Genomic DNA, 9,806 nt, shown 5'->3' with positions numbered 1-9,806 from the left:
CATGAAAAGCTTGGGAATCGTTTTCGTCATCCCTTGCATACTATAGTTCATCATGAAGTTGTACTAACTTGGTGATGGTGACTAGAGAATTATGTCAATCACTATTTTATCTAGAAGATTAACTCCCACTTGATTCAAGCGATTGTAGTACCCAGACTATCTGAACACATGCTCACTGCTTGAGCTATTCTCCTCCATCTTTTAGCTATAGAACTTGTTGGAGACTTCATATCTCTCAACTCGGGTATTTGCTTGAAATATTAACTTCAACTCGTGGAACATCCATATGATCCATGACGTTCAAAACATCTTTGAAGTCCCGATTCTAAGCTGTTAAGCATGGTGCACTAAACTATCAAGTAGTCATCATATTGAGCTAGCCAAACGTTCATGACGTCTGCATCTGCTCCTGCAATAGGTCTGTCACCTAGCGGTGCATTAAGGACATAATTCTACTGTGCATCAATGAGGATAAACCTCAGATCACGGATCCAATCCGCATCATTGCTACTAACATCTTTCAACTTAGTTTTCTCTAGGAACATATCAAAAATAAAACAGGGGAGATAAACGCGAGCTATTGATCTACAACATAGATATGCTAATACTACCAGGACTAAGTTCATGATAAATTTAAGTTCAATTAATCATATTACTTAAGAACTCCCACTTATAAAGACATCCCTGTAATCTTCTAAGTGATCACGTGATCCAAATCAACTAAACCATAACCGATCATCACGTGAAATGGAGTAGCTTTCAATGGTGAACATCACTTATGTTGATCATATCTACTATATGATTCATGCTCGACCTTTTGGTCTCAGGGTTCCGTGGCCATATCTGCATATGCTAGGCTCGTCAAGTTTAATCCGAGTATTCTGCATGTGCAAAACTGGCTTGCACCCGTTGTAGATGGACGTAGAGCTTATCACACCCGATCATCACGTGGTGTCTGGGCACGACGAACTTTGGCAATGGTGCATACTCAGGGAGAACACTTTTATCTTGAAATTTAGTGAGAGATCATCTTATAATGCTACCGTCAATCAAAGCAAGCTAAGATGCATAATAGATAAACATCACATGCAATCAAAATATGTGACATGATATGGCCATCATCATCTTGTGCCTTTGATCTCCATCTCCAAAACATCGTCATGATTTCCATCGTCACCGGCATGACACCATGATCTCCATCATCTTGATCTATATCAATGTGTCATGACATGGTCGTCTCGCCAACTATTGCTCTTGCAACTATTGCTATCGCATAGCGATAAAGTAAAGCAATTATTTGGCGCTTGCATCTTATGCAATAAAGAGACAACCATAAGGTTTCTGCCAATTGCCGATAATTTCAACAAAACATGATCATCTTATACAACAACTTATATCTCATCACGTCCTGACCATATCACATCACAACATGCCCTGCAAAAACAAGTTAGACGTCCTCTACTTTGTTGTTGCAAGTTTTACGTGGCTGCTATGGGCTTAGCAAGAACCGTTCTTACCTACGCATCAAAACCACAACGATAGTTTGTCAAGTTGGTGATGTTTTAACCTTCGCAAGGACCGGGCGTAGCCACACTCGGTTCAACTAAAGTTGGAGAAACTGACACCCGCCAGCCACCTGTGTGCAAAGCACGTCGGTAGAACCAGTCTCGCGTAAGCGTACGCGTAATGTCGGCCCGGACCACTTCATCCAACAATACCGCCGAACCAAAGTATGACATGCTGGTAAGAAGTATGACTAATATCGCCCACAACACACTTGTGTTCTACTCGTGCATATAACATCAACGCATAAAACCTGGCTCGGATGCCACTGTTGGGGAACGTAGTACTTTCAAAAATTTCCTACGCACACGCAAGATCATGGTGATGCATAGCAAAGAGAGGGGAGAGTGTTGTCCACGTGCCCTCGTAGACCGTAAGTGGAAGCGTTATCACAACGCGGTTGATGTAGTCGTACGTCTTTACGATCCGACCGATCAAGTACCAAACGCATGGCACCTCTGAGTTCTACACGCGTTCAGCCCGATGACGTCCCTCGAACTCCGATCCAGCCGAGTGTTGAGGGAGAGTTTCGTCAGCACGACGGCGTGGTGACGATGTTGATGTTCTACCGACGCAGGGCTTCGCCTAAGCACCGCTACAGTATTATCGAGGTGGACTATGGTGGAGGGGGGCACCGCACATGGCTAAGAGACGATCAACTTGATCAACTTGTGTGTCTAGAGGTTCCCCCTGCCCCATGTCTACTAGGAGTAGGACTCCTCCTTTCCTTGTTGGAGTAGGAGAGAAGGAAAGAGGAGGAGAGGGAGAAGGAAAAGGGGGCTGCACCACTTGTCCAATTCGGACCAGAGGGGGGGCGCAGGCCTCCTTCCTTTTGGCCTCTCTCCTGTATTCCCGTATGGCCCAATAAGGCCCATATACTCCCCGGCGAATTCTCATAACTCTCCGGTACTCCGAAAAATAACCGAATCACTCGGAACCTTTCCGAAGTCCGAATATAGTCGTCCAATATATCGATCTTTATGTCTCGACCATTTCAAGACTCCACGTCATGTCCCCGATCACATCCGGGACTCCGAACTCCTTCGGTACATCAAAACATATAAACTCATAATATAACTGTCATTGTAGCGTTAAGCGTGCGGACCCTACGGGTTCGAGAACTATGTAGACATGACCGAGACATGTCTCCGGTCAATAACCAATAGCGGAACCTGGATGCTCATATTGGCTCCTACATATTCTATGAAGATCTTTATCGGTCAGACCGCATAACAACATACGTTGTTCCCTTTGTCATCGGTATGTTACTTGCCCGAGATTCGATCGTCGGCATCTCAATACCTAGTTAAATCTCGTTACCGGCAAGTCTCTTTACTCGTTCTGTAATACATCATCCCGCAACTAACTCATTAGTTTCAATGCTTGCAAGGCTTATGTGATGTGCATTACCGAGAGGGCCCAGAGATACCTCTCCGATAATCGGAGTGACAAATCCTAATCTCGAAATACGCCAACCCAACAAATACCTTCGGAGACACCTGTAGAGCACCTTTATAATCACCCAGTTACGTTATGACGTTTGGTAGCACAGAAAGTGTTCCTCTGGTAAACGGGAGTTGCATAATCTCATAGTCATAGGAACATGTATAAGTCATGAAGAAAGCAATAGCAACAAACTAAACGACCAAGTGCTATGCTAACGGAATGGGTCAAGTCAATCACACCATTCTCCTAATGATGTGATACTGTTAAACAAATGACAACTCATGTCTATTGTTAGGAAACATAACCATCTTTGATCAACGAGCTAGTCAAGTAGAGGCATACTAGTGACACTCTGTTTGTCTATGTATTCACACATGTATTATGTTTCCGGTTAATACAATTCTAGCATGAATAATAAACATTTATCATGATATAAGAAAATAAATAATAACTTTATTATTGCCTCTAGGGCATATTTCCTTCACCAATACCCACATATTATCAATCCTACTCATGCAATGTTTGACATTCGAAACTAGTGCATAAAAACTGGGTAATAAAGGGGTATGATCAAGCATAGATGCAAGGGTAAACTCAGATAAAAAGATCCAAACTAAAAGTTCAACTGAAGTGCTTCGATTTGCAAAAAGAATCAATCAAATCGGAGCTATGAAACTCAAACTACAATAAAAAAGTCTGAATTCAAATCAGCTTGCAACCAAATTTTCATTTGTTAAAACCATGTTCAAGTTGATTAGCTGGAAAGAGGGGTTCGAGACGAAGATGTAGCCATTGGTTTCACTGGATTTGGACGAACGGTTGAAAAACTGCTATAAAAATAATCACAGATAGGTCCCTGGCCAAAAATAGAAATAAAAAGAAAAACTACGGTGCGAACGTTCGCTAACAGAACTAATCCAACAAAAATCGTTCACTAACGGATATAAACGAACAAACATTCGTTAAATAGATAAACCCTAAAAAATAAATCGATCTAACTAAAACCGAAAAAACCATTTGGCCGGCCGGTTGTTGGTTTAATGAAAAAGACCGGCGGCGGCGAGATCGAATCGGCGACGGTGGTGGGCGACGGTGGCGACTGCTCCTACGGTGGCGAGGGGTGGCGGCGACGTGGGACAGCGGCGACAGCGGCGCGGGGCGCTGCGGCGTCGTCGACGCGGCGCGGCGGCGGAGGCTGCGGCTGCTGCTGCTTGCGGGAGGCAGGGCGAGGCGAGGTGGCGGAGGGCGGGGGCGGCGTGTATATGAAGGGGCGGGGGCGGCGTTGGCTTGGGGAGGGGGCCGGCCCGGGGAGGAGCCCGGCTTGGACTCCCCTCGGCGTCCGTGCGCGGCACGGCGGCAACGCGCAGGAGTTGGGCCGGCTGGCTCTCGTCCGAGTCGGTCCAGGATTTTTTTTAAAGAAAATAATTTCGGCCAAATAAAAATCCTATTAAAATACAAAAAATTATAAAAAATGCCAAAAACAATTTTTACCGTCTAAATGAAATATTTAGAACAAGGTGAACATTTTTCTGGCCTAAAATGCAATTTTGAAAAATGCATATTTTTCTAATTCAAATAAAATCTTGAATAAAATCCAAATAAAAATATTTATTTGATTTAAAATCTTTCCTCCAATATTCCTCTCTTTTTTAAGAAGTCATATTATATTTTCTCTTTTATTTTAATATTTGAAATATTCGGAGAGAGAAATTATTAGAACCAAAATGATCCTCTTTTCAAATTTGAGAAAAGTCAAATATGAAAGTAAATGAAATCCCCAACTCTCTCCGTGGGTCCTTGAGTTGCTTAAGATTTCTAGGATCACATACAAAATGCAAATAAAATGTGATATGCATATGATAACCTATGTATAACATTCAAATTGAAAATTGGGATGTTACAAACCTACCCCCCTTAAGATGAATCTCACCCTCGAGATTCGGGTTGGCTAAAAAATAGTTGTGGGTGGTCTTTCCGTAGGTCTTCCTCTCGTTCCTAGGTGGCTTCATCCTCGGTATGGTGGCTCCACTAAACTTTGCAAAACTTGATAACCTTGTTGCGCGTAACTCGGCTGGCAAACTCGAGAATCTTGACGGGTTTCTCCTTGTAGGTCAGATCACTATCCATCTGAATTGCTTCCAGGGGCACTTTATCTCTCAGAGGAATATCGACCATCTCATCATGGCACTTCTTCAACTGGGAAACGTGAAACACATCATGAACTCCTGACAATCCTTCAGATAATTCCAACTTGTAGGCCACTTCTCCCATACGCTCCAACACTCGGTATGGTCCTACAAATCTCGGGGCTAACTTTCCCTTAACTCCAAATCGCTTAACTCCTCACAGAGGTGACACCCAAAGATATGCTCTGTCTCCGATTTCATAGACTATCTCGTTGCGCTTTGTATCGGCATAACTCTTCTGTCTGGACTAAGCTACCTTTAGTCTGTCACGAATCAACTTAACCTTCTCTTCAGACTCTTTGATCAAATCTGGTCCAAACAACTGGCGGTCTCCAACTTCATCCCACATTAATGGTGTCCTGCACCTTCTCCCATACAAAGCTTCGAAAGGTGCCATCTTCAAACTAGCTTGATAACTGTTGTTGTATGAGAACTCTGTGTACGGCAAATTGTCATCCCAACTGGATCCATAATCCAACGCACAAGCTCTCAACATGTCCTCTAGAATCTGATTGACTCTCTCGGTCTGTCCATCTGTCTGCAGATGAAAAGTTGTACTAAACTCTAGCCTGGTTCCCAAAGTCTAGTGCAGCTGATTCCAAAACTTCAAGGTAAATTGTGTCCCTCTATCTGATACGATGGTCCTCGGAACTCCATGCAGACATACGATCCTGGTCATATATATCTTGGACAACTTTGCACTCGTATAGGTGGTTAACTAGGATAAAGTGAGCCACTTTGGTCAAATGATCCACTACTACCCACATAGAATCATACCCTGATCGGGTCCTGGGTAATCCGGTGATGAAATCCATGCCAAGATTGTCCCACTTCCATTCGGGTATCGGCATAGGCTGCAGTAATCCTGCTGGTTTCTGATGTTTTGCCTTCACTCTCTGACATACATTACATACGGCTACATACTCGGCAATATCCTTCTTCATACCAGTCCACCAGAAACGCTCCCAAATCCAAATACATCTGGTGTTTCTGGGGTGTATCGAGTATGGTGAATCGTGGGCCTCTTGAAGTATTAACTTCCTGATTTCTGCATTATTGGGTACATATACACGATCCTCAAACCATAAGGTTTCATGCTCATCCTCTCGAAATCCCTTGGCTTTTCCTTTACTCATCTTCTCCTTTATCTCAGCAATTTCCTTATCATCCTTTTGAGTTTGTTGACTGAACCTCCATTGCTGCAACAAAGCCTCTAGGAACCATCTCCAGAAGAAGTTCCTTGAGATCGTCAACTAACTCCTTTGGTAATCCTCCGCTTACGAGGGTATTGACATAACTCTTCCGGCTCAAAGCGTCTGCTATGACATTGGCCTTTCTTGGGTGGTAATGCAACTTCATATCATAATCCTTTATAAGCTCCAACCATCCCCCTTGCCTGAGGTTCAACTCCTTCTGAGTGAAAATGTACTTCAAACTCTTGTGATCCCTGTACACATCACAACGGTTTCCAATAAGAAAACGCCTCTAGGTCTTGAGCGCATGCACTACGGCTGCTAACTCCAAATCATGTGTGGCATAATTCAATTCATGTGGTCGAAGTTGACATGAGGCATATAAAAAAACTCTTCCGTCCTGCATAAGTACACCTCCAAGTCCTAAGCGAGAAGCATCGCAATACACTTGGAAATCCTTACGTATATCCGGAAGAATTAGCACTGGGGCTGTAACCAAACGTTTTCTTCAACTCCTGAAAACTAGCCTCACATTCATCCGTCCATTTGAACTTGATGTCCTTCTTCAACAACTCCGTCATGGGCTTCGCAATCTTGAAAAGATTCTCAATGAACTCTGATAATATCCCGCAAGTCCAAGAAAATTGCAGATCTCTCCTACTGAGGTGGGTGACAACCAATCAGTGACTGACTGAACCTTGGTAGAGTCTACTGCTATATCCTATCCTATTATAACATGTCCAAGGAATCCAACTTCCTTCAACAAAAATTCACATTTGCTGAATTTGGCATACAACTGATGTTCCCTGAGCTTCTCGAGAACTAAACGCAAATGCTCCTTGGGCTCCTCTTCATTCTTCGAGTATACCAAAATATCATCAATGGACACCACAACAAACTTATCCAAGAACTCCATGAACACCTTATTCATCATACTCATGAAATAGGCATGGGCATTTGTCAATCCAAATGACATAACCGTGTACTCATATAGCCTGTACCTTGTGGTAAAAGCTATCTTAGGTATATCATGTTCTCGGATCTTTAGCTGGTGGTATCCTGATTGCAGATCGATCTTGGAAATACTTTAGCTCCTTGTAGCTGGTCAAACAAATCATTGATCATAGGTAGTGGGTACTTGTTCTTGATCGTCACTTCATTCAATGCACGATAATCAACAACCATTCTCAAAGATCCATCCTTGTTCTCAACCAAGACCACTAGGGCTCCCCATGGTGACGAACTTCGTCGAATGTAACCTTTCTCCAATAACTCCTTAATCTGCTTCTTAATTTCGTCCAGATCATCTGTGGGCATCCGGTATGGTCTCTTTGATATCGGTCCGGTGCCTGGCAATAACTCTATTAGAAATTCTATATCCCGATCCGGTGGCATGCCTGGTAGTTCCTCTAGGAATACATCCGGGTAATCCTTCAATACAGGCACTTCCTCCTGAGCAACTCCTGAGAGGGAATTTACTTGGGTCCTTCTTGGCGCATGCCTGGATACATACTTGATCCTTTTTCCCTCCGGGGTGGTGAGCAAAATTGACTTATTAGCACAGTCAATGTTTCCTCGATACTTCGATAGCCAACCCATGCCTAGTATTACATCCAATCCTTGTGACTCCAAAATTACTAGGTCGGAGGGGAAAACATGGCTACCAATGGTTAAGGGTAACCGAACACACCATCGGCTCGCCATATACTCTGCTCCTGGCGAGCTCACTAACATGGGTGACCTAAGGGCTAGGGTTGGCAATTTAAACTTTTCCACAAATCCCCTTGATATGTATGAATGTGATGCACCAGTATCAAAAGAACAAGAGTGGTAAATGACTTAACCAAAAACTTACCAATCACTGCGTCAGGCTGATCTTCAACTTCATCCACGTTGATGTGGTTCACCTGACCTCTAGTGAAGGGATTTGGCTTCTTCCCTGAACTTCCATTGCCATTTCCATTATTGGCTTCAGAACACTCAGTGGCGTAGTGCCCAGTCTTCCTGCACTTGAAACAAGTAATGTGACTTAGATCCTTCTTGGTGGGTGTAGTGGGGTTGGAACGGTTCCGGTTGCTGCTTGCTCCATTCCCATTCCCATTCCCATTCTTGGGACCACTATTGTTATGTGAACTTCCTCCATTGTGGGTGTGGCCTCCATGGTTATGGTGAGTATGCCCTCCCGAGTTCAGGGTAAAACGAGGTCTCTACTAAGCTCCTGAATTATACTTCCCTTGTCCATCCTTCCTTTTGCGGCTCTCTATCTACTGCTGCTTCCCTTTAATCATAAGAGCCCTGTCTACCAGCTCCTGGTAGTTGCCAAATGTTGCCACCATCAACTGCATGCTCAGCTCATCATTCAGCCCTTCCATAAACTTCTCCTGCTTAGCGGCGTCTATGGCAACATCATCCGGGGCATCGCAAGCTAACTTACTGAACTCATCCACGTACTGCCCCACGGTATGGTTTCCCTGGCATAAGTTGCGAAACTCATGCTTCTTCATGCTCATAGCTCTAGTTGAGACATGTGCAGTGCAAAACGCTTGCTGAAATTGATCCCAAGAGACATTGGCTATGGGGAAAGTGGTTGTGTGATTCTTCCATCATGAGGCTGCGGGTCCATCCAGTCGGTGTGCGGGAAAATGCACCTTCTCAGCATCTGTGCAACCTGTGGTGGTGAACTCCCTTCCAATCCTGTGTAGCCAGTCATCAGCAACAATCAGCTTGGTGCTACTGGAAAACACCGGCGGATTCAACCTCAGAAAACGGGCTAAGTTGTCAAACGGAGGTGGTGGCGGTGGGTTGTTGTTGTTGCCTTGGTTCTAAACTAGCAATTGCATCAAGGAATTCTTCTGTTGGATCAACTGAGTGAGCTCCGATGGGAAGACAAATCCGGGGTCACGTCTCGGAGGCATCTGATGGGCTTAGAGGGGAGAGATTGGAATAGAATGAGGTCTAAATAGAAAGCACTACCCATATGCACATGAGACAAACACATTCATATCACACCACTCAATTCAAACAAGGGCATACAAACGATCTAACTACCATTACAAAGTACTCAGACTACTACTATATACATGGGGGAATACTACTGATAATATGGTGGTCGACTAGTATTTTTGATCAGTGGAAGACTCCATGATATCCGCTCCAGCTTCGTCTTCATAATCATCATCACTACTGTCGGGATGGAATCAGTGTCATTGATGATGATGTAGTCCTCAGGATGGTCGTCATCTCCTCCTGGCGTGGTGTCTCCCATTAATACTCCTAGCTTCCTCGTCTGGTATTCATTCTTTTCTACTAGCACTGCGACATCCTCCTTGTATCCATCGCATGTAGACTTGAGTTCCTCTTCAAGCTCCATATTCCCAGTCATCACCTTCTTCAGATCTATCATGCTTGCGCACATTTG

Source organism: Triticum aestivum, chromosome 3A (genome assembly GCF_018294505.1).
Source record: "Triticum aestivum cultivar Chinese Spring chromosome 3A, IWGSC CS RefSeq v2.1, whole genome shotgun sequence".
In the NCBI taxonomy this organism is placed as follows: Eukaryota; Viridiplantae; Streptophyta; class Magnoliopsida; order Poales; family Poaceae; genus Triticum; species Triticum aestivum.
This window is presented reverse-complemented; position numbering follows the sequence as displayed.